Raw genomic sequence first — 25,911 nt, forward strand, 5'->3', positions numbered from 1 at the left:
CATTCACCAAGCTCCAGTCCAAACATCATTGCCAAACCCTCAACCAAGGGCTGTAGATGATGGGATCAGATCTACCTATCACCTCCCAGCTTTAGTCACAAATTCCACTCTCTCCCCCCACCCCTTCCAAGTCCCATTCTCTATTAGGCCCCTGAACCAGTGTGGGCAACTTCACTCACCTCAACAATGAACTGATTTCACAACCTGCAGACTCACTTTCAAGGACTCTGCAGCTCAGTATATATATAGTTATTTAATGTTGCTGTTATCATATTATTTATTTATTTGTTTGTTTGTTTGTTTGTTTGTTTATTTATTTATTTAGATATAGAGCATAGAATTGGCCATTCTTGCTCTTCAAGTTGCACCAACAACCCCTGATTCAGTTAGTGAGTTAGTGCCTGTTATGCCACTGGCATTTAGGGTAGCAATGAAGGTTCTCCATCTCTTATCTGCCCTTGATCATCTTCTCTATTGTACTCCAGGTGTTGTTCAGGGTCTTTATCTCTGCTTTTATGGTATGGCACCAAGTTGCCTTTGGTGTCCCATGCTTCCTCCACCCTTCGAGGGTCCAAAGAAGTACTGTCTAGATAACGCAGTTGATCTTTCTTCTCATTACGCGCCCAATCCATCTCCAACGTTTCCTTATGGTGATTGTGTCCATGTCCACTTGGTGTTACTGAAGGACTAAGGAGGTGGCCAGAAAATACTGAGGATCTTCCAGAGGCTCATGGTGTGGAAGGATGACAGCTTGGCAGGGTGGTTCTCTGTCATGCGCCAGCATTCTGACACATACAGGAGGGTGGGACAGACGCAATTCTGGTTCAGCTTCACCTTGCTGTTGACACTACACTTGCTTGATCCCCATATGTTGCTCGTTGTTCTGAAGATGTTTCTAGCTTTGCTGAGTCTGCACTGAATGTCGAACTTGGTCCCACCATCCTGCAGAACGATGCTGCCCAGGGAGGTGAATCGGTCGGTGCTGGGTAAGTCAACGTCATAGGTCTCGATGGGAGGAGGAGACTCTACATTGAGGGTCATGGTCTCAGTCGTTCTCTGGTTGACTCTGAGTCCAACCTGTCTGCCAAAGGTTCACAGGCACTGAGTTTTCTCTGGCATGTGTTGGTGAGAGTAATGTAAGATCATCCGCAAAGTCAAGGTTTTCCAAGGTAGAGAATAGAGTCCAGCTAATGTCTCTCTGTTTTTCCCTCATAACCCAGTCATTCAGCAGGTTAAATAATACTGTCGACATCACACAGCCTTGCCTGACTCCTGTCTTTAATTCAAAGCTCAAATTGCAGTCCTGAACTGTGTAGATGAAGTAAGCATAGGAGCTCTGGATAAGCTGGACAATCTTGGAAGCAATCCCATATGATCTGAGAATTGGCCAGAGGCTCTCCCTGTGGATGCTATCAAAAGCCTTTACAAAATCCTTGTAATTCACATACAGTTGTCTCTGTCACTGTTCTTTGATGTTACGCAGCATGATGATCTGGTTGACACAGCCTCTGTTTCTCCGGAAACCAGCTCGCTCTTTCCTCAAGCACACATTGACAGCATCTGTAACCCATAGGACAATGACTTTGGTGAGAACCTTGCTGGGTACTGACAAAGGAGTGAAGCTACATCAGTTTTTGCAATCACCTAGTGCTCCTTTCTTGAGGATCCTAACAGTAACTCCCTTTGTCTAGTTCTTGGCTACTTGGCCCCATTCCCAGATAATATTGAACAGGGATTGCAGGATGGCTGCTGTGACTTTTAGTTCAGCTTTGAATGGTTTGGCATTCAAAATGTCCTGTCCTTCACTTCACTGTTTCTTTCATGATTAAGTCACAGTGACAATCTTCTTTCTTGGTTGGATAGGTGTTGATGTCGAGGTCTTCTGTGGCCTCTCCACTTGCTGCTGGTCCATTCAGTAATTCTCTGAGATTCGGCATTCATCAGTTGTCAAAAGAAGACATTCTCATCTCTCACACAACCTCTGGATCTGGCCTGGAAGGTGCTGCATACCAATTTTGAAATCTTGTTTACTGTATATTACCCTGATCACCTCTACCGGCTGCTGCTTCAGCTTTGCCTGCAAGTTCTTCCAGGTAGACACTCTTGTCCTTTCTTACAAGTCTCTTCATTTTCTTGTTTGCTTCAGTGTTATGCTAGTTGAAGTTTTACCTTAATCCGTGTTGACGCTTTCCTCTGAATTTTCTGTCTTTCTTGAGGCTGCTCACGTTTCCTGCTGTGTCCATCCTTTGTTCTTCTTTCCAGCTCAGTATCCTAGACAAGCCTTGCTGCTGCTCTCCTTGAAGACTGAGGCAATCCGTTTCCACACTGTATTGTTCCTGTCTCCTGACACATCCTCATCAAGGTCTTGCAAGGCCTGGAATCTGATCTTATGCCGAATGGTGAAGGCAGATCTCTCACTGGTGTCCTTGAGCTTTTCAACATCAAAATGTCTTTGTATTGGTCCCAGCGCTTCTCAGCTTGAGTTTCTTTACTGCTACAACAAGGTGGTGATCACTTCCTCTATCTGCTCCTCTCTTTGTCGCTGCATCCTGTGGAGGGTCACCTCCACGTACCATTGATCATTAAATGGTCATTCTGGTTCTTGTCACGTGCATTGAGTGAACACCGTGTCGGTTTGTGGATTTCACGAAGTGGAAAGAGAGTCCCTCCTATGACCAGATTGTTCATGGCACAAAATTCCACCAGTCTTTCACTATTGTTAGTCATCACTCCACATCCATGCATGCCCATGACCCTAGTGAAGTGTCAGCTGTTACTTCCAACTTTGTCATTTAGGTGTCCTATGGCGTGATGTTAACTCTACCTCCGATTCTAGCTGTTTGTAGAAGGCATCCTATTCTTCAATGTCATTATCGTTAGTTGCAGCATAGCACTGGATCACAGTCATGTTTACTTGCTTCCCTTTCAGCCGGACACTCATCGGTCTACTGTTAATTGGTTTCCACTTCAGCAAGCAATACCTTTCTTTAAAATGACGGTTACACCATCATGACGCTGACCATCTTCCCTTCCCAAGTGGAGAACTGTTTCACCACATGCTGCCTTTAGTCTGCCAGACCGCGGTCATCTGCTTTCACTGATGCCCAGTATGTGTAGGTTGTCACAACACATTTCTGCAGTTATTTCTGCTAGCTTGCCAGTTTGTACATGATCTGTGCATTCCAAGACAATTCTGGATTTGGTTTTGACAGTGTTCAGGGCTTCCTTCATCATGCTAGTAGCTTCCTCTTGGTTTTCTCTGTCAGTAATACAAATCCTAGGTGGAAACTCAGGAATACTGTCACACACAAACATAGGATTCTTCATTGCTGTTTCCATGACAATTTTTTTTCACCAGTCAGGGTTGTTAGCCCTGAACTGAATCACCAAACCAGGAGGATTGGTGGACCACGCTTAGTCTGGTCTCTGCCCTTTGACCTGTTTGGCATGGGTGACCCAACCAAGAGCCAAAGCACTGATTCCAAGCCATGATTCCAACCAACACAGCTCTCCAGGTCATTGAGGCAGGCAAGCCTCCAAACCCCATGACAAAGTTATGGTCCTCTTGTGGGAACCCCCAATTTAATGTGAGCCTAGTTACGGGACAATTTATAATGATTGATTAACCTACCAACTGGTATGCCTTTGGACTGCGTAAGGAAACCAGAGCACCCGGACGAAACCTACGCGGTCACAAGGAGAACGTTCAAACTCCTTACAGGCAGCAGCGGGAATTGAACCCAGGTCACAGGTACTGTATCTCTTTATATCTTCTGTGAATGACCTCAATACAATGAATGCCAGGGTTGCTATGGTGACATCTGTGTTCTTTGATAATAAATTTACTTTGAACTTTGTTTTGCCTATCACACTTCTTCACCTGAATCCACCTGTCACCTGGCAGCTATTGCTCTACGCTTCTCCACACCTGTCTATTTCCCCTCTAGCTTTCAGCCCAGGTGAAGGGTCTTGACTTGAATCAGCCACGCTACATTTTTCTCGACAAATGCTGCTCAGTTCCTCCAGTATTGTTTTCTTTCATTCGTTTTAAAGCCTTGCTTAATTGAAGATTTAGATCTCTTTTCAGAAGGCACCACTTGCATTGCTAGTTCAGTCACTCACATGATTTTTTTTTTTTGGCTTCTCTTTCCTAGAAAGCATAACGATTCTGTAAACACAAATCACCAATGATTCAGCAGGTTGTGTCAGATCAAAGCTGCAAGTCTCAGCAGTCTTTATTGACCAGTCAAGCAGCTTAATGCACTGTTTCTTGAAACCGCCACAAGAACTCTATTTGTATCTCTCTCCCCCCACCACCCCATCCAGGACTTAAGTCAGAAGCACTTCGCTCACAGAGCCTTCAACATTATCAAGGACCCCTCCCATCCATCTCAAAATTTCTTTGACCTACCGTCAGGCAGAAGGTATCGCAGTATAAGAACACCATCTGTTAAGTTGGGGTAACAGCTTCTTCCTCCAGGCTGTGAGACTTCTGAACACCCAGTTACCAACTTATTTATGACAGTGCCTGTAGCATTATACTGTTGTATACGTAACTATACTGTACAAGTGCTGCTAAAAAATTTGTGAACCCTGTAGAATTTTCTTTATTTCTGCATAAATACGACCTATAATATGATCAGATCTTCACACAAGTCTTAAAACTAAAGTGAACACAATTAAATAAATAACATAAAAACAGTATACTTAAAAAAAACACAAAATGCTGGCAGAACCCAGCAGGCCAGACAGCATCTATGGGAGGAGGTAACGACGACGTTTTGGGCCGAAACCCTTCATCAGGAGTGAAGTAACATGGGTGCTCGAGGGGGGATAAGAAGTGGGGGGAGGGATGAAGTAGAGAGCTGGAAAGTGATAGGCTGGAGGGAAATGGGCTGGGGGGAAGGTGGAGAATTATGGGAAATAAAAGAGAAATAAAGGTAGGGCTGGGGGGAGAAATTATAGTGAGGGGGGAGAAAGAGAGAGAAAGAGAACCAGACTATAATAATAGATACGGATGGGGGTAAGGGTGGGGGGGCAGGGGTATCAACGGAGGTCAGTGAGTTGGATGTTCATGCCAGCAGGAAGGAGGCTACCTAGGCAGGAGATAAGGTATTGCTCCATCGACCTGCGTGTGGCCTTATTTTGACAGTAGAGGAGGCCATGGACAGACATGTCAGAGTGGGAGTGGTCTGTGGAATTGAAGTATGTGGCCACAGGGAGATCCCGCCACTGCTGGAGGACCGAGCACCGGTGTTCAGCGAAACAATCTCCCAGTCTGCGGCGGGTCTCCCCAATGTATAAATGGCCACATCGGGAGCACTGAATACAGTATATCACCCCAGCTGACTCGCAGGTGAAGTGGTGCCTCACCTGAAAGGACTGTCGGGGGCCTGGGATGGTGGTGAGGGAAGAAGTGTGGGGGCAGGTGTAGCACTTCTTCCGTTTGCAAGGATGAGTGCCTGGAGGGAGGTCAGTGGGGAGGGATGGGGGGGATGAAGGGACAAGGGAGTCGCGTAGGGAGCGATCCCTGCGGAAAGCTGAGAGTGAGGGGGAGGGGAAGATGTGGTTGGTGGTGGGATCACGTAGGAGGTAGCAGAAGTTACGGAAGATTATACGTTGGATCTGTAGGCTGGTAGGGTGATAGGTGAGGACCAGGGGGACTCTATCCCTGGTGGGCTGGTGGGGGGATGGAGTGAGGGAACACCGGCGCTCGGTCCTCCAGCAGTGGTGGGATCTCCCTGTGGCCATACACTTCAGTTCCACAGACCACTCCCACTCCGACATGTCTGTCCATGGCCTCCTCTACTGTCAAGATGCAGCCACACGCAGGTTGATGGAGCAATACCTTATCTCCCGTCTAGGTAGCCTCCTACCTGCCGGCATGAACATCCAACTCACTGACTTCCGTTGATACCCCTGCCCCCCACCCTTACCCCCATCCGTATCTATTATTATAGTCTGGTTCTCTCTCTTTCTCCCCCCTCACTATAATCTCTCCCCCCAGCCCAACTTTCTTTCTCTTTTGTTTCCCATAATTCTCCACCTTCCCCCCAGCCCATTTCCCTCCAGCCTATCACTTCCCAGCTCTCTACTTTATCCCTCCCCCCACTTCTTATCCCCCCTCAACCATCCCATGTTACTTCACTCCTGATGAAGGGTTTTGGCCTGAAACGGCGTTATTACCTCCTCCCATAGATGCTGTCTGGCCTGCTGAGTTCTGCCAGCATTTTGTGTTTTTTATTTATTTCCAGGATCTGCAGATTCACTCGTGTTGCCTTTGAAAACAGTGTACTTGTTTATTGAGAAAGATGTTCCAATATGACATGTATTTGTTGGAAAAAGTACATGAACCTCTGGGGTAATGCCTTCTACAAAAGCTATTTGGAGTCAAGTGTTCCAATCAATGAGATGAGATAGGAGGTGTGGGTTGTAGAGGTGCCCTGCCCTATAAAAACGACACACAAAGTCAAGTTACTGTCAGAGCCTGCTCTTCTCAAGAAAGATCTGTTTATGTGCACCATGTCTCGATCAAAACACCTTTCAGAGGACCTTAGGAGAAGAATTGTAGAGATGCATGAGGCTGGAAAAGGCTACAAAAGCAGAAATGCATGTTGCTATGTTTGGAAGGAAAAAGGATACTGCACACCAACACACAAAACTCATCCTAACTGTGAAGCACAGTGGAAGGAGCATCATGGTTTGGTGCTGCTTTGCTGCCTCAAGGCCCGAACAGCTTGCAAGTGTTGAGGGAACAATGAATTCAAAATTGTATCAAGACATTTTACAGGAAATGTCACCTGAACCTTAATAGAAGTTAGATAATGCAACAAGACAGCGATCCAAAAGACAGGAGTTAACCAACAACAGAAATGGTTTAAAAATAAGGAAAATTGTGTTTTGGAATGGCCGAGTCAAATTCGTGACCTTAATCCTAGAGAAATATTGTAGAAGGACCTGAAGCAAGCAGTTCATGCAAGGAAACCCACCAACATCCCAGAATTGAAGCAGTTCTGTGAGGAGGAATGGCCTAAAATTCCTCCAAGCAGTTGCTCAGGGCTGATCAACAGTTGGCAGAAATGTTTGGTTGAAGTTATTGCTGTACAAGAGGCACACCAGTTATCGAAAGCAAAGGTTCACATACTTTTTCCAACAAATACATGTAATATTGGATCATCCTTCTCAATAAATAAATGAACCAGCATAATGTTTTTGTGTTATTTATGTAATTGTGTTGTCTTTATATAGTTTTAGTACTTACAGTATGTGAAAATCTGATCACATTTTAGGTCATATGCGTGCAAAAATTGATTAATATTATTGAGTTATTATTTTGTATGCTGCTTGTGACATATATAGTGTATTTGGCACACAAATGTGTATGGTTGAATGAACATTACCTTGAAAATAAAGATCAAGTATACCTACATGAACGTAACTCTGGTGAGGCAAGAGAAGGAAGTTGTGAACGCAAAGGCTGTCAAAACATAAATATTCCAGGGCAGCGACAAAAGAGACCACTGAATTTACAAATTAAAGGGTGCTTGCCAATGCACAATGCTGTCACACAGCAAGAGGCCAAAAACAGAAAGGAAACAAATGCACTGTTCATTTAAAGAGCAAACACGAGGAAATCTGCAGATGCTGGAAATTCAAACAACACGCACAAAATGCTGGTAGAACACAGCAGGCCAGGCAGCATCGATAGGGAGAAGCGCTGTCGACATTTAGAGACCCTCGGCCCAAAACGTCGACAGTGCTTCTCTCTATCAATGCTACCTAGCCTGCTGTGTTCTACCAGCATTTTGTGTGTGTTGTTGCACTGTTCATTTGCTGGTATCAATTCAGTGGTAGGGTTGAGGTGAGGGGGTTGCTTGGGGGGGGGGGGGATTTGGTGAAGTGGCAAAGTTCAGACAGTGCTCTCTTCTCTTTAATTGGTACAGATTAGATATAGAGCATAGAACAGCGCAAAGCAGCACAGGAACAGGAACAGGACCTTTGGCCTGCAGTGTTATCTACAACTAATTCCACTGGTAATGAAACGCCTATTTAAGTGGTTTGCAATTGCTAAAGCCTTGCTAAATGGCTTATGCAATGTCCACATCCCTCCATTCCTGTGCCTATCTGAGAGTCCCTTAAAAGCCTCTGCCATACTTGCCTCCACCCTCGCATTCCAGGCACCATGAACACTGATTTCACTAACCCAGTAATTTCTCCCCCTGCCTTGATGTTTTACCATTCTACATACTGGCTCCCCTCTCACCCCTTCTCTTCTCCTCACCTGCCCATCACCTCCCTCTGGTGCCAATCTTCCTTCCCTTTTTCCTATGGCCCACTGTCTTCTCCTATCAGATTCCTTCTTCTCCAGCCCTTAAACTTTTCCACCTATCATCTCCCAACCTCACTTCATTCCGACCCCTCCTCCACCCACCCACCTTCCCCCTCACCTGGTTTCACCTATCACCTACTAGGTTGTGCTCCTCTCCCTCCCTCTACCATTTTATTATGGCTTCTTCCCACTTTCTATTGAGTCCTACTGAAATGTCAACTATTTAGTCTCTTCCATTGATGCTGCCTGACCTGCTAAGTTCCTCCAGCATTTTGTTGCCTGATCTACTGAGTTCTTCCAGTTAAGTTTTGGAGTCGCAGAATCATTGAAAAGTGCAGCATAGAAACAGGCCCTTTGGTCCATCTAGACTGAGCCTAACCATTTAAACTGCCTTCTCCCATTGACCAGCACCTGGACCATAGCGCTCCAAACCCCTACTACCCATGTACCTATCCAAGCTTCTCTTAAATATTGAAATCGAGCTTGCATGCACCAGTTGTGTTGGCAGCTCGTTCCACACTCTCACAACCCTCTGACTGAAGAAGTTTCCCCTCATGTTGCCCTTAAACTTTTCACCTTTCACCCTTAACCCATGACCTCTGCTTGTAGACCCACCCAAACTCAGTGGGGAAAAACCTCCTTGCATTTACCCTATCTATACCCCTCGTAATTTTTTTCATACCTCTATCAAACCTGCTCTCAAATATCTATGTTCCAAGGAATAATTTCCTAACCTCTTCCATCTTTCCTTATAACTCAAGTTCACCGGAAGCAGCAACATCCTAGTAAGTAGTTTATGTGTTCCTCACCTTAAAAGGACATCTTTTCATATTGGACATTTCAGCCTTAGGAGAAAGTAACTGGCTAAACCTCTAATAATCTCTTATGAATAATACAGACTTGCTTCAGTTGTATAGTGTTTATGATGTTCACCTCACATAGGAAAGGTCTCCAGTCCGAACCTGGCAGAAGCATAATCTGGGTGTCACGGTAACATAGCAGTCATTGTAACCTTTTACAGCGCCAGTGACCAGGGTTCAATTCCCACCACCGCCTGTAAGGAACTTGCATGTTCTCCCCATGCTTTCCTCCAGGTGCTCTGGTTTTCTCCTACATTCTAAAAAATGATGTACAGGTGAGGGTTAGCAAGTTGTGGACATGCTATGTTTGTGCTGGAAGCACAGCAAGACTTCTGGGCTGTCCCCGGCACATCCTTGGGCTGTGTTGGTCATGGCACAGACGATGCATTTCACTGTGTCGTATGTTCCGACACACACGTAACAAACAATTCTAATCTTCAACATTGTAAACTTTAATCGGGTCTCCATCACTCCAGAGAAAACAATCCAAGTTTGCTCAATCTATTTTACTTTTCTTCGTGTTTAGAGATACAGCACGGAACAGGCCCTTCTGGTCCAGCAGGCCGCACTGCCCAGCAACCCACTGATTTAACACTAGCCCAATCACAGGGCAATTTACAATGACCAATTAACTTACTAAATGGTTGTGGCGAAGTGAACTACATATACCTGTCTGGACACGCCCCCTGCTGACTGCTCCTGTGGCTCCTCCCACAGACCCCTGTATAAAGGCGATCAAGGCCTGAGCCCGGCCTCTCAGTCTCCAGGATGTAGTATGGTGGTCACTCACTGCTTGTTCCTTCTTCCAGTCAATAAAAGCCGATATCTCGCCTTACACCTCAGAGTGAGTTATTGATGGTGCATCAATGGTACCGGAGTACCTGGAGGAAACCCATGCGGTCACAGGAAAAATGTGCAAACTTCTTATAGGTGGCACTGGATTTGAACTCTGAACTCCAAGCTGTAACAACAGTTACACCAGCATGGTGCCCAATATCCTCTTAAAACACATGCCCTAAAATCCAGTCAGCATTCTGATAAATCCCTTCTGCAGTTTCTCAAAAGCTTCCACATCCCCAAAGTCAAAGTACAATTTATTATCAGAGTACATACATGTCACTACGTACAACTCTCAGATTATTTTTCCTGCTGGCATACTTAGCAAATCTATCTGCAGAACAGTTAACTGTAAACAGGATCAATGACGCAAACTGTGCAAATGCAAATATAAAGAAGTAGCAATAAATAATGAGAGCATGAAATCACAAGATACAGAGTCCTTAAAGTGAAACCATTGTGGGAACACCAGATGTAGAATGAGTGTAGTTATCCCCTTTTGTTCAAGAGCCTGATGGTTGAGGGGTCATATCTGTTCTTGAACCTGGTGGTGCAGGTCCTGAAATCCCGAGGCGTGAAATTACTGTAATGGGGTGAACTGAATTGAATGCAACACTCCAGATGCGGCCCAAACAGGAGTTTTATAGAGCTGCAATCATTTTTCAACTCAATGCCTCAAGTAATAAAGGCAAGCATGCCATATGTTGTATTTGAGGCACAATCTCAACGGCTTTTCATGTGGCCTTAGATCCCCTGGGCAATACAAAAACTTTTGTCAGGGTGCTGTTCATTGACTAGAGCTGATGTTTAACCCCACCATTCCTAAAGTCCTAATCGAAAAGCTCCAGAACCTTGGTCTCTGTACCTCCTCTGCAATTGGACACACAGCTTCCTAACCAGAAAGGCACCATCTGTGTGGATTAGTAATAAATACCTCTTACTCGCTAATCATCAACACTGGTGCACCTCAGAAGTCTGTGATTAGCCCATTGCTTTACTCTCTCTATACCCAGGACTGTGTGGCTAGGCAGAGCTCTAATTCCATCTGTAAGTTTGCTGATGATACAACCATTGTTGGCAGAATCTCAGATGGAGATAAAAGGGTGTGGAGGAGCTAGTCGAGTGGTGTCGCAGCAGCGAACTTGCACTAAGTGCCAGTAAGACTAAAGAGTTGATTGTGGACTTCAGGAAGGGTAAGACGAGGGAACATGAACCAGTCCTCCAGAGGGATCAGAAGTGGAGAGAGTGAGCAGGTTCAAGTTCCTCAAGATATCTCTGGGGATCTAACCCGGTTCCAACATATTGATAGTTATAAAGAAGGCAAGACAGCAGGTATATTATATTAGGAGTTTGAGAAGATTTAGTTTGTCACCTAAAACACTCAAAAACTTCTACAGATGTAGCATGGAGAGCATTCGGACAGGATGCATCATCGTCTGGTATGGGGGCAGGGGGCTACTACACAGGATCAAAAGAAACTACAAAAAGTTGTAAAATTAGTCATCTCTATCATGGGCATGAGCCTCTAGTGTCCAAGACATCTTCAAGGAGCGGTGCCTCAGAAAGGCGCAGTCCATTAGGGACCCCTATCATCCAGGAAGAGCCCTCTTCCCATCAGGTTCTCATCACGTAGGAGGTACAGAAGCCTGAAGGCACACACTCAGTGATTAAGGAACAGCTTCTTCTCCTCTGCCATCCAATTCCTAAATTGATATTGAACCCATGAAAACTACCTCACTTTGATACATATTATTTCTGTTTTTGCGCTATTTTTAAGTTAACTATTTGATGTACATATGTCTACTTACTGTAATTCATTTATTTATATTTTCTATACTATCATGTATTGCATTGTACCGCTACCGCTAAATTAACAAATTTCACGACATATGCTTGTGATATTAAACCTGGTTCTGATGTCTCCTTATCAACTGTGCAGCCACTTTTAGAAAGCTACAAGCTTGGACTTCAGGATCTCTCTGCACATCAACACTGTTAGGGGCAGATGGGAGCACGATCAATATTAATCACCTACAGGCCAATTATATGCAAATAATAATATTTGAACAGGGTTACTCAGAGCCAAAGCTGTAACAAATTCCTAAGGCATATTGAACAGCAACATACACTTAGTGACACTTCTCTCCCACATATCCCTCCATTCTTCTTTCATCCATGTGCCCAGCTAAGAGTCTCATAAATGTCCCTAATGTATCTGCCTCTACCACCACCCCAGGCAGGGTGTTCCATGCACCACCAATCCTGTGTAAAAAAACAACTACCTCTGACTTCCCCACTATACTTTCCTTCAATCACCTTAAAATGATTTATTTATTTTTGTTTATTTATTGAGGTACATTACGGGGTAAAGCCCTTCCAGCTTTCGGAGCCACTCCGCTCAGCAAACCCCCCGACCTGGAACAAATCATGGAACAATTTATAACGACCAATTGACCAACCAACCAGTATGTTTGTGGAGTGTTGGAGGAAACCAGAGCAACTGGAGGAAACTCACATGGTCCCGGGGAGAATGTACAAACTCCACAAGAGCAGTGGTGGGAATTGAACCCGTGTCGCCTATACTGTAAAGCATTGTGATAACCACTACACTACAGCACTACTCCATTATACCCTATTGTGTTAGCCATTTCCACCTGGAGCGAAAGAAGCTGGCTCTCCCCTCAACCTCTCATCCTCCTTCACTCTTAAGAGAAAAGCACTAACTCATTCGGCCTTTCCTCATAAGACATGCTCTCTAATCCAGGCAGCATTCTGCTAAATCTCCTCTGCAGTCTTTCTGAAATTTCCACATTTTCTTATAATGAGGTGACCAGAACTGAACAAAATATTCCAAGTAATATCCTGAAACATATATCGCCTTGAAAGAAGTGACATCTCCTTTCGACAGATGCTCCACTTTCCCAGAGTCCTGCTCCGTGGAATGATCCATGCAGTGCAGTGAGCTGTCTCCAAGGACAGGCAATCGACTGTTCTCAGACAATGGCTTCGATGGCCAATGCACCTCAATCCAAACTCAAAGCTGTCAGTGTCTTTGACATCTTTAAATATTTAGATTCAGATGCAGATTCATTAATTTATCACATGCCATGAAAAGCATCATCTGTGTTAAAAACTACCACAACCTGGTGGGGGATGGTAGCGTAGCCATTAGCTAATGTTATTGCAGAACCAGTGACCTGGGTTCAATTCTGCCGCTGTCTGTAAGGAGATTGTATGTTCTCCCCGTGCCCACGTAGGTTTCTACTTGGTGCTCAGGTTTCCTACTGCATTCCAAGCCTTCCTTGGGTCACATGGGTGCCGTTTGGTGGTGTGGGACAGGCTTGTTACTGTACTATGCCTCTAAATTACAATTAAAATTAAAGCCTAAACATGAGCTGGAAGCAGCCCACAAGTGTCACTAAGCATTATGGTACCAACATAGCATGCCCACGGTGCTCAGCGTAACAACACAGAACACAAGCAACAAAGCAAACAGTATTCCTCCTTCCCACTCACCCACAAACTGCAGATCGGTCCTGGGATTGCTTATTCTTCCAACCCCAAGCCAGATCTCCAGTTTCCAGTCTCCAAGCTTCAGCCATCAGGCATTAACTTCTTTATTTCTGATTGCTCTAAGGACTTTGATCTTTGATATTGACCCCCTGGACAGGACCCCGAACTCATGGTAGTCATGAAATCAAACACAAGAGCATCTAGGGGCAGCAGATAAACTGAAGCAGTTGCTTTGGCTCCTCTGTTTGGTTGGCATAGATGAGTTGCTCCCAAAGGTCTTTTTTTCTGTGCTGTGTAGTTGTATGAAACAGCAGAAGAATGTGGATACAGCCCAGTCTATCACAGGCAAAGCTCTCCTCACCATTGAGTGCATTCACAAGGAGTACAGCAACAAGAAAGCAGAACCCATCGGCAATGACCTCCACCATCCAGACCATGGTCCCCTCTCACTTCTACCATCAGGTAGGAGGTACAGGAGCCTTAGGTCCCACACTACCAGGTTTAATATCACTGGCATACGTCATGAAATTTATTGTTTTGTGGCAGCAGTGCAATACATAATAATAAAAATCTACACATTACAATAAAGATATATATTGAAAATTAATTAATTATGTAGTTCAAAAAGAGAGAAAAAAAGTAATGTCCATTGTCCATTCAGAAATTTGAAGGCAGACGGGAAGGAGCTGTTCCTGAAACAGCGAGTGTGTGTCTTCATGTTCCTGTATCTCCTCTGTGATGGTTGCAATGAGGAGAGGACAGGCTCTGAGTAATCAGGACTGAGGCAGGACCACCACAGTGAGTTCATCATAAAACATTCTCCACGTCCACTACTTCATGTCAAGTCAAGTTTATAGTCATTTAACTATATACATGTATATAATGTATATAACCATATAATGTATAAAGAAACAAGACAACGTTTCTCTGAAACAGGGTGTAAAGCACTGTGATACACTGTAACGCAATATGAATTTACCTTATGAAGGGGAGAATAAAATCTACAAATGAATCACACAAAAATAATTAATTTTAAATATTGTAAGGTATGGAACAGATTAACCAGTGACACTTCAAATATAATGAGGCAGGGAGTTCAGAAGCCTAATGGGCTGGGGGAAGAAACTGTTTCCATCCTGACCATTCTTGTTTTTCTGCGCTGGAGTCTCCTTCCTGACAGTAGAAAGTCAAAGAGGATGCAGGATGGATGCTGGGATCCTGAATAATACTAATATCCCTGATGGTTGGTAGGGAGACGCTTATGATCTTTTCAGTTGTACTCACAGTCCTTTGTAGTGGCTGCTGGTCCGATGCTCGACTGCTCCCTTACCAGGAGATGCAACTCGTCAGGAAACTCTCAGTTAGGATGGGGAGTGGAAGCCTCGCTAAGTGGAGGCACTGCTGTGCTTTCTTGTTCATGGAGGTGATATTAAGAGGCCAGGTGAGGTCATCCATGACGTGAACCCCCAGGAACTTGGTGCACTTAACTGTCTCTATGGAGGAGTCATGTATTCGCAGAGGGGGATGGTTTGTCTGCACCTTCTCGAAGTCCACAATAATGTCTTCTCCACATTCAGGCTTAAGTTATTCTTCTCATACCAATCCACCAGCTGCTCCACTTCCTCCCTAAACTCTGTCTTGTCATCCTGATGTCCCTCTGGTACTGTAATCTTGCTCTGAGGTCTTCAATATTGTCTTCCAGAGACTCTACATTTATCAGCAGGATAGTCGGGAGCGGGGGCTTAAGCCTCTGTGTTTCAATCGTACCTGCTGAGGAGCTTGTCTTCCATGTCCCATTTTCTTAAAGGGGAACTACCCTCGTGGCAAAATCTGCAGTCCGGGATTTACCAACGTCACCAGATTTGAGTATTGATAGATTTTTTTAAACATCTTTAAACAATATTGCTGACAGAAGTACCCATGGCTGTGACTGTGGATTTCAACTGTAGTAATATTTGATGGATCCCAGAGGAGTTGCATGCAAAGAGTCACCACTTATCTATCAGCAGCAGTCTGACTTCAGAAGACAACAGAATATTTCTTCAGGAACAATTATTACCTTACAAACATTAAGCTCTTGAACCAGCGTGGATAGTTCACTTGCCTCAACTGTGTACAGATTCCATAACCTGCAGACTCACTCTCAAGTACTCTACAACTTCAGTTCTCAGTGTGTTATTTATATGTACATATCTTATTTGCATAGCTTATCTTCTTTTGCATATTGATTGTCACCTTTTATTTATGTATAATTTTTGTAAATTCTATTATATCTCTTTCTTTTCCTGTGAAAGCCTGCAAGATAACAAATTTCAAGGTGATGACATATGTGTACTTTGATAGTAATAATAATTTGCGGGATTTATTCAGGACACCCGCAAGAGAATGAATCTCAAGGTTGTATATGGTGACGTATAAATTTATTTTAATCTCTGAACTTTGAATTTTGCTTTGACCTTGATGTGATTTTAAGACTCAGGAAGGAAGATAGGAAATAAGAAACTACACACAAGTTTGTATAAAATCAGTGGTAGGAAAATGGAACCTGTTATTAAGGAAGTGGTAACTCTTAGAAAATAGTGATGGGATTGGACAAAGGTCTGAAACATCTGTCCCTGTCTAGTACACTGTAGAAGCACCTGCTGGAGAAGGGCTGCAAATATTGAAGAAGGTGCTTTTATCACCACTTCCTCAAGGGTATGTTGGCGCTTGGCATTAAGTACTGCAATTGATGTCCAGAGAGAATAATAAGAGAGTAGTAATAAAATAAATATCCATTGCCTTAAATTTTAGTTGACATTTCACAGCTGCAATGAAAGATGTGTGCATGAGAAGATTTAAGAGTGATATATTCAGCTGTCACACCCCAAGTTGTAGAGTTTTACTGCAGCGAAGCAGGTCTTACAGCCCAGTTTGTCCATGCCAACCAAGTTGCTTGCTGAGCTAGTCCCATTTGACTGGGTGCAGCCTTCCTCCACCCTCCCTGCTATTGTGATGTGTGATCATCTTTTTTTAACAAAACTATAAAAGTTTATTTACAGCATATATACACAAAGGTACAGACAATCAATATTTACAAGACAGAAGGTATACTCAAATTAAAATATGGTTACTATATGGTGAGTGGCTCACCTCTCACGGACATCCCCCGCTGTACCCATCGCAACCGCGTACTCCCTCTCCAAGGGCAGCCAGGCACGAATGTATCCTCGGAAAAGGGGCAGATGGTTGGCCCGAGCAGCAGACTCCACCTTGTGCCACCTAGACCCATGAATGGCCATTTTGGCCAGGCCCAGGACCAAGCCCACCAGGAGATTCTCCTCACACTCCGCCCTTTTTCGAACTGGGCGCCATACGTGAGGAGCGCGGGACTAAAGTGCAGCCAGAACCTCAGCAGCTGCCCCTTGAGAAACTTGAACAGCGGTTGCAACCTCTCACATTCCTTGTATGTGTGGTACACTGACTCCTCCTGCCCACAGAATGGACAGCTGGACGGGGTGTCGGTGAACCTGTTCAAGAACATTTTGTATAGTACTGGCCAACGCAACATCTTCCACCCCAAGTCCCCAACTGAAGTGTGTGTGATCATCTTTACCGTTGAGGTCAAAATTGGATCACTCTTTGTATGGTGCCTCCCCCTTGAACTTACCACCATGGGTGACCCTACCAGCAGCTAAGCTCCAGATGTCTAAACTGCAGACATCATCACTCTTGGGATCTCAGGAACTCACAGACTTCTCCACCACAACGAGGTGACAATCCTCATAGTAGATCAATTCATTTCGAAACTTGCGGAATTTTTATTATTTTACTTGAACTATAATTATCCAGCTTAGCTCCATGCAGCCCAGTTCACCTCAAGAGTATGGTTTCATTTGGAATCCTTCAGCCGGAATGAAATTCATTTAAATTGTGCAATAATCTAACATCTGAAAATTCTCTCTCTTGACTGGAACCCAACAATTATTTCCAGGAAACCCAATGTGTGGTGAGATCATAGAGGTTTACCAATAAGAACTGACAATTGTTTTTGCATAAAATCAATGTATTTGCATCATTTTACAGAATGATAATTCTTCTTGATTTTTCTCATAACTTTTCGAGTGTGGGAGATCATGGCTCTCCGGAGTTTTGGCCCTCACCTTCACTATCAACCGATCTGCTAGTGAAACAGTCATCATTACATTCCTTGTAGAGCCCTGGAGCTACTGAGCAAAGTAACATCTTCTTCAGCCCAAGCCATCTGTGTGTCACCATTGCCCATCTAAGCTCCTCTTATTTGCCCTCATATTCATAACCAAGTCCCCATCCAGATGTCTTCTGAATGTTATTGCAACTGCCTCAATCACTTCCTCCAGCAGCTCTTTCTTTATTTGCACCACTGTCTGTGTGAGGAAGTTGTTGCTCAAGTCTTTTTTATATCTTCTCCCTCACACTTCAAACGTATGCCCTCCTGTTTTTGATTTCTGTTCCCAAAAGGCTGTGTGTGAATTCACCCTATGACCCTAATGATTTTATACACCCCTATAAGGTCATCTCCATTCAAACCCTGCAAGAAGCTTGTGACCATTGAAGTCCCCAGTGCCCCTGACCTAACACAGTTCCATTCACCCGTCATCAATGACCTAGGCTAGCTCCTTATTAAATAACATAGGCAACACAGTAGCATAGTGGTTAACTCAACACATTACAACAACAGTGACTGTGAAACCTATCGTATATCGAAAGGCCTAGATAGATTTTTCCTTGCCTTGGACCAGAGGGCACAGCCTCAGAATACAAGGACGTCCCTTTAAAACAGAGAAGAGGAGAATTTCTTTCACCAGAGGGTGGTGAATCTGTGGAATTTATTGCCACAGATGGCTGTGGAGGTCAGGTCCTGGGATATATTAAAAGTGGAGGTTGATAGACTCTTGATTGGTAAGGGTATCAAAGGTTACAGGCAGAGGTCAGGAGAATGAGGTTTACATGGTAATAAATCAGCCATGATAGAATAGTTGCGCTGACTTGATAGAGCAAACGGCCAAATTCTGCTCTTGTCTTTTGATCTTGTGGTCTAATTGGAAGATCTGGAGTTCAATTCCCACTGCTGACTGTAAAGTGGTTGTAAATTCTGCACGTGACCACGTGGGTGTCCTCTGGGTAATCCCATTTTCTCCTATACTCTAAAGATTTATGGATTAGGGTTAGTAAGTTGTGTGTATGATATTTTGTTGCCAGAGGCATAGTGACACACAAGGGCTGCCCCCAGCACATCCTCAGACTGTGTTGGCCATTGACGCAAAAGACACACTTCACACTATGTTTAAATGTACATGTGACAAATAAAGAAAAATGTTAAGATCTTTACCTAAAAGTACTCATTCTTGTTTTCAAATTTCTCTGTGGCCTGGCCAGTCACTGTGATCTCTTCCACGCAAACACCATCTATAAATTTGTCAATGGCACAAGTATTGCTGGCAAAATTTCAAGATAAATCAGCTGGTTGAATGATGTCACGCCCAATTTAAATACAGCCAAGGAATTGCTTGTGGATTTCATGAAGGGGAAGTTGAGAGAATACAACCAGTCTTCATCGAGGGCCCAGCAGTGGAAAGGGTGAATGCTTCCAAATTCATGGGTGTCAATATCTCTGAGGATATATTTTGAACCCAACATATTGACGCATTTGCAAAGAAGGTACAATAACGGCTAAGTTCCATTTGGAGTTTGATGTACTTGATATGTCACCAAAGACTCTCACAAACTTCTACAGATGTACCATGGGGAGTGATATAACTGGGTGCATCACTACCTGGTGTGGAGGGGCCACTGCACAGGATTGGAATAAGCTGCAGAAAGTTGCAAACTCAGGAAGATCCATTATTGGTACTAGCCTCCCCAACATTGAGGACATCTTTAAAAGGCGATGCCTTAAAAAGGCTGCATTTATCATTAAGTACCCTCATCACCCAAGCCTCATTAATACCATCAGGGAGGAGGTACAGGAGCCTGACAACACACACTCAACATTTCAGGGTCAGCATCTTTCACTCCACTTTCCAATTTCTGAATGGACAATGAACCCATGTACACTACCTCACTATTTTTGTCTTTTTTGTTCCATTTTTGCACTACTTATTTAATTTATTTTTATATATTTCCTATGGTAATTTATAGTTTATTATAATTATGAATTGCAACATACTGCTGCCACAAAACAACACATTTCACACTTGTGCCATTGATTCTGGATCTGATTCACTCTGCCAACCATCTGAGAGCTCTGATCTCAGCTTCCTGCATGTTTCTGCATTTAGTTCAGGAGAAAGTAGGAACATGAAAAGGCCACTCAGCCCCTCAAACCTGCCCCAGTATTCAACATGATCATGATTGATAAGTACACAGTTATGAATGGTTTAGAGAGCTATGGAGCAAACATGGGTAGATGGGACTAGCTCACTGGACAACAGCATCAGCATGGTCAAGTTGTGATTCTATGATTCTACTGCAATTTCTTTATGAAATCAGATTATTTCCCTCAATCAGTGGGTGGAGCAAGGAAGTGTGTATTTCCTATAACCACAAAAAAAACAGCAAGATTAAAAGAAGTTTTTTTAGCATTTGTGCGGTCAGGATCTGGAACTTCCTGCTGTAAGTAATTGTTCAAACAGAACCTGTAATCAGTTGCATTATGGAAACCAGATTGTTTATTTGAAGAAAAATACCAATGAATCTGGGACATATCTGAACCCACCCGTAATAATGGACATTATTACTTGTGTCTACTGCACCTCATCTAATAAACCATGGCTTTCTTTCCCACTTATCTTGAATCTTTAAATACTAAGTTTCAGACCCTTTAGAAAATAGACAGGTTGCATCACCACCTGGTATGGACACACCAATATACAGGATGCCAAGCACCCGCAGACTCAGCCAGATCCGTCAAGGGAGTCTAACCTTCCCATTAGCAAGGACATATTCGAACAACAACACCACAAGAAGGTGGCTCCTATCATTAAGGACTCTCAGTGTTCTGGACATCTCTTCTCATTACCATATGGAAGGAGACATAACAGCCTGAAGACACACAATAGTTTGGGGACAACTTCTTCCCCTCCATTTTCAGATTTCAGAATCATCCATTAACCAGTGAACTCTACCACACTACTTTGCTGTCCTTTCACGCAATTAATTTACTTATCCGTCTATTTACTTATGTATTTATTCATGTCTTTATTTATTTCAGCAATCTGTCTATCTATCAGTTTATTTCAAGTTCTGGTTATGCAACCGCTGATGCCAGGCAGACAATCTCTGAAGTGTACTGATAATGACTGTGGTCACCTGTAATGTGAGTACAGGCCCAAAGCCGCCAAACATTCATCATATGTTAACCTCTTCATTCCCAGAATCATCCTCTGGACTGTCTCCAATGACAACACATCCTTTCTGTGATATGGGGCCCAAAACTGTTGACAATACTCCCAAGTGCGACATGACTAGTATTTTATAAAGCCTCAGCATTATGTCCTTGCTTTTATATTCTATTCCCCTTGAAATAAATGCCAACACTGCATTTACCACAGACTTCTTTACCACAGACTCAACCTGTAAATTCACCTTCTGGGAGTGTGGGTGCTTTGTGGGTGCTGGTGGCGGTAAATTCGAAGAATAACCATTGCAGATAGAAGCGAGAAGAACCCTGCGTGAAGCACATGGAGAGTGAATCGGGACCATGAGGAACAAGGAACACCTGGCCAGCGTAAATTTCTCTGCCCGGGTAATACCTTTGCTATTCTTTGACTATCCAGGAGAGTCAGGGATACATAGCAGGTGTGCGCACCAGGCCTCTTAAGTCTTTCTGCACCTCTGATGTTTGAAATTTCTCTCCATTTAGATAATAGCCTGCACTGTTGTTCCTTTTACCAAAATAACAGCTTTCACTGTTGTTCCAAGGTACATTATCATACACTGTGTTCCATCTGCCACATTTTTGCCTATTCTTCCAATTTGTCTAAGACCTGCTGCAATCACATTGCTTCCTCAGCTACCCCTATCTACTCCTCCACCTATCTTTGTATCATCCACAAACTTTGCCACAAAGCCATTGTTGGCCAGAAAGAATGACAATCTTCAAATCAGTGAATTCAAATGAATCAGGGACAGTGGAAGCAGTCTTTGTTCTTGCCGTGTTCTTGGGGGATGGAGGCTGCCATTTTGTGAAGACATTCTATTCTCCATTTTGAGAGCTTGACATGCTGGGCTTGATTAGTGTTTTAAAGAAGACACAAAGACTCTTCAGGTAATCTGCTGGACTGGAGGTCATTTCCAAATAAGGAGTTATTTGTGAGGTGTTCTTTGGTTGCTATAACATGCAGGATTGTGAATGCCTGAGGCGATTCGAGCTCATTGCTGACTGAGAACAAAGAGCCATGAGTCAGCAACTGTCCCTTGATGGGAAGAGGACAATAGATGGATGCTGGCTTGGACCAGAACCAATAACCAAGTATTAAAGGCCAGACACATGACCTGCGGCCAATGACATGGGAATGCAACATTTGAATTGATAAGAAATGGATATAAAAGTGGATGCTTTGTGGGTGCTGGTGGCGGTAACTTCGAAGAATAACCATTGCAGATAGAAGTGAGAAGAACCCTTCGTGAAGCACATGGAGAGTGAATTGAGACCACGAGGAACAAGGAACGCCTGGCCAGCGTAAATTCCTCCGCCCGGGTAATACCTTTGCTATTCTTTGACTATCCAGGAGAGTCAGGGATACTTAGCAGGTGTGCGCACAAGGTATTTAGGGTATGAATTCACGTACTTATTAGTTTGAACAATAAAGGTAATTGTCAGTAAATACAGATCTCTCTGTGCCTCACTCAAAATCGTTGGAAGAGGTAGAAGCGGTAGCTCTCTCTCTCTTTCTCTCTTTTTTCCAACACCATCAATTCCATTATCTAAATCATTGACAAACAATGTCAAAAGTAGCAGTCCCAATACTGACCCCTGAGTCACTGGCAGCCAACCAGAAAAGGCCCCTTTCATTCCCACTCACCGCTCCTGACTGTCAGCCATAACTCTATCCATGCCAGAATATTTCCTGTAACACCATAGGATTTGTCTATGTTGTACCTTATCAAACGCCTTCTGAAAATCCAAGTAAATGGCATCCACTACCTCTCCTTTGTCCATCCTGCTTGTTACTTCAGATTTGTTAGGCAAGATTTTCCTTTATAGAAACCATGCTGACTTTGACTTATTTTATCAATTGTCTCCAAGTACCCCAAAACCTCATCCTTAATAATAGACTCCAACACTTTCCTATCCACTGATGTTAGAATAACTAGCCTATAATTTCCTTTCTTTTGCCTTCCTCCATTCTTAAAGAAATCTTCTAGTTATCTGGAACCATGCCAAAATCTAGTGATTCTCGAAAGATCATGACCAATGCATCCATTATCTCTTCAGCAACCTCTCTCAGGACTCTGGGATGTAGTCCATCTGGTCCAAGAGACTTATTCACCTTAAGAGCTTTCAGTTTGCCTAGCACTTTTTCACTTGTAGTGGCAGTAGTATTCATTCCTGCTCTCTGACACTCAATGAACCTCTGGTACACTGCTATTGTCTTCCATAGTGAAGACTGATGCAAAGTACCTATTAAGTTCATCTGCCATTTCTTTGTCCATCAATACTACCTCACCAGCATCATTCTCCAGTGGTCCAATATCAACTCTTATCTCCCCTTTACTTTTTAAATAACTGAAAAACTTTTAGTATCCAGCTTTATATTATTGGCTAGTTTGCCTTATATTTCATCTTTTTCCCTTCATTTAGCTTTTTTAGCTGCCTTTTGTTGGATTTTAAAAGCTTCCCAACTATCCAACTTCCCATTTATTTTTGCTGTCTTATATGTCTTTTCTTGGCTTTTATTCAGTCCTTAACTTCCCTTGTCAGCCATGGTTGTCTACCCCTGTCATTTGAGAACTTCTTCTGTAGGACATATCTATCCTGCACTTTGTGAACAATTCCTAGAAACTTCAGCCATCCCTGCTCTGCCGGCATCCTCCTCCACTCCACCTGGGCAAGCTCCTCTCTCATACGTCTGTTATTCCCTTTATTCCATTGTGATACTATGTTACTTATGTTTCTCCTTCTCAAGTTTTAATATGAATTCAATTTTATTATGATAACTGCCTCCTAAGGGTTCCTTTACATTAAGCTCTCTAATAAGATCTGAGTTATTACACAACACCCTGTCTAAGTTAACCTTTACCCTGGTAGTGTCATGGTCCTGGCTGGAATTTCCCACCTTTTCCCTGTCCTCCCTAATTGGTCCTTAATCCCCACACTTGATTCCCAATCTTTCCCAATTCCTGTCAATCACCAGCACCTAGTTTGCATTAGCCACTGGAGGATAAGACCCTGACAGCTCCGGTCAGTCCTTGTCAGATTTTTGGTGGACTCTCAGAGAGAGAGGAACCTTTCTCCAAGTCTTCAACCTCGAATCTCTTTATAAATCAAGTCTCCCTGGTTCTGACTCAGCCTGGTCTCAATTCTACACTCGCTATGGAGATTCTGCCTCCTGATCCTGCCTCCGTGTCAGAGTCCTGCACTTGGGTTCGCTTTTTCCTGCCATGACCCCATAACAGGTAGGCGCAAGCACAAGCTGTTCTCAAAAGCCATCTCTTAGGCATTGAACAAACCACATTGTGCTGTTTTAGACTAAATCTCTTCTGCTTGCACATGATCCATATCTCTGCATATTCAGAGATGGCCTCTTATCCACTGTCAGATCTGCTTCCATCACCACCACTGGTAGCCCATTCCAGACATTCTTCACTCTATGTAAAAAAACCTTGACCTGCCCATTTCCCTTCAACTCCCTCCCTTTCAGATTAGAATTTCCCCCCTCTCACATTAAAACTTTTCTCTCGCACTTATTCTCTTTACCCATTGTCAGGGTCATGAGAACCCACACAAAACGTTGGATGAACTCAGCAGGTCAGGCACCATCTATGGAAGAGAATCAACAGTTGATGTCTCTGGTCAAAACCTTTCATCAGAGCAGGAAAGGAAGGGAAATAAGCCAGAATAAGAGGGTTGGGGGGCAGATGGGGAGGAGTACAATCTGACAGGTGATAGGTGAGACCAGGTGAGGTGGAAGGTTGGTGGGTGGGGGAGGGACAATGAATTAAGAGCCTGAGAAGTGGTAGGTGGAAAAGGTAAAGGACTGAAGAAGAAGAAGAAATCTGAAAGGAGAGGAGAGTGGATCATGGGAGAAATGGAAGGAGGAGGGGCAGAAGAAGGAGATGATAGGTAGGTGAGGAGATGGGGTTAGATGGGAGCCCGAATGGGGAATGGAAAAAGAGAGAAGGGGGAGGAGGGGGAAATTACATTGTTAGAGAAATCAATATTGCCTTCGGGTTGGAGGATACCTGAACAGAATGTGAGGTGGTGCTCCTCCAACCTAAGTGCTCTCCTTGTGTCTGTAGAGGAGGCCATCGACCAACATGTCGGAATGGGAACGGAAAGTCAGATTGAAATGGGTAGTCACTGGGAAATCTGCCGGTTTCATAGTGGTTAAAATGAGTTTCGCATTTCCTTGTGCGACCACCAGAAGACCCCCTTTAAGGGCAGAGTGCCACGAGCTGGCTCTCAACAGTGGCTAGTTCCCAGCACTGGTCTGCATTCAGAAACTTGTGGCCGAATGCCCAACTCACTCAATAAAGAAAGCAAACTTGGCAGGAGCACAGAGCAGACACCGTTTCACAAACTCACACCAGATGAAAACGTGACAGCTATAGCAATACACTGTGGGGGTTGGGGGTTAGTCGTGGAGGAGAGTGGGTTTGGATATGTGAAACAAGCCATTTGGCAAAGTGTAGATTCAGAATTGTTTATTGTCACTGACTGAGATGACCTGAAGTTTGTTGCAGTAGTACATAGTGCTTGAATAAATTATTAAAAAATAAGTAAAATAGTACTAAAAATAAATAATGAGGTAGTGTTCATGGGTTCATGGACAGCTTATAAGCCTGACGACAAAGGGGATGAAGCTCTCTCTGAATGTGTGGGTCTTCAGGCTCATGTACCTCCTCATTAACGGTAGTAATGAGAAGAGTGTGTGTCCTGCGTGTTAGTGATGGACGATGCCTTCTTGAAACATTGCCTCATGAAGATGTCCTCAGTGCTGGGAAGGGTCGTGCCCACGATGGAACAAGCTGTGTCTACAAACCTCCATCACTTCTTGTGACCCTGTGCATTGGAGGCTCCATACCGGGCGGCAATTAACATTCACAATGTCCACCATCTTACAACATTAGAAATTTCCAAGAGTCTTTGGTGACATTCTAAATCTCTCCCAGCTCCTAACAAAGTATGGT

The 25,911-nt window shown here is 43.8% G+C and overlaps 1 protein-coding gene across 1 annotated transcript in view; it reads right to left on the reverse strand.

Moving 5' to 3' along the window:
* Positions 1 to 17,653: 17,653 nt before the first annotated feature.
* The window catches only part of LOC132406674 (P2Y purinoceptor 1-like), a 273,564-nt gene continuing 265,306 nt past the window's right edge, over positions 17,654 to 25,911 (reverse strand). Inside the window, exon 4 of the transcript XR_009516224.1 lies at positions 17,654 to 17,698. The gene's annotated coding sequence lies outside the window, so the exon portion shown is untranslated. The remainder of the gene's footprint in view (positions 17,699 to 25,911) is intronic.

Source organism: Hypanus sabinus, chromosome 2, assembly GCF_030144855.1.
Source record: "Hypanus sabinus isolate sHypSab1 chromosome 2, sHypSab1.hap1, whole genome shotgun sequence".
Lineage (NCBI taxonomy): Eukaryota > Metazoa > Chordata > Chondrichthyes > Myliobatiformes > Dasyatidae > Hypanus > Hypanus sabinus.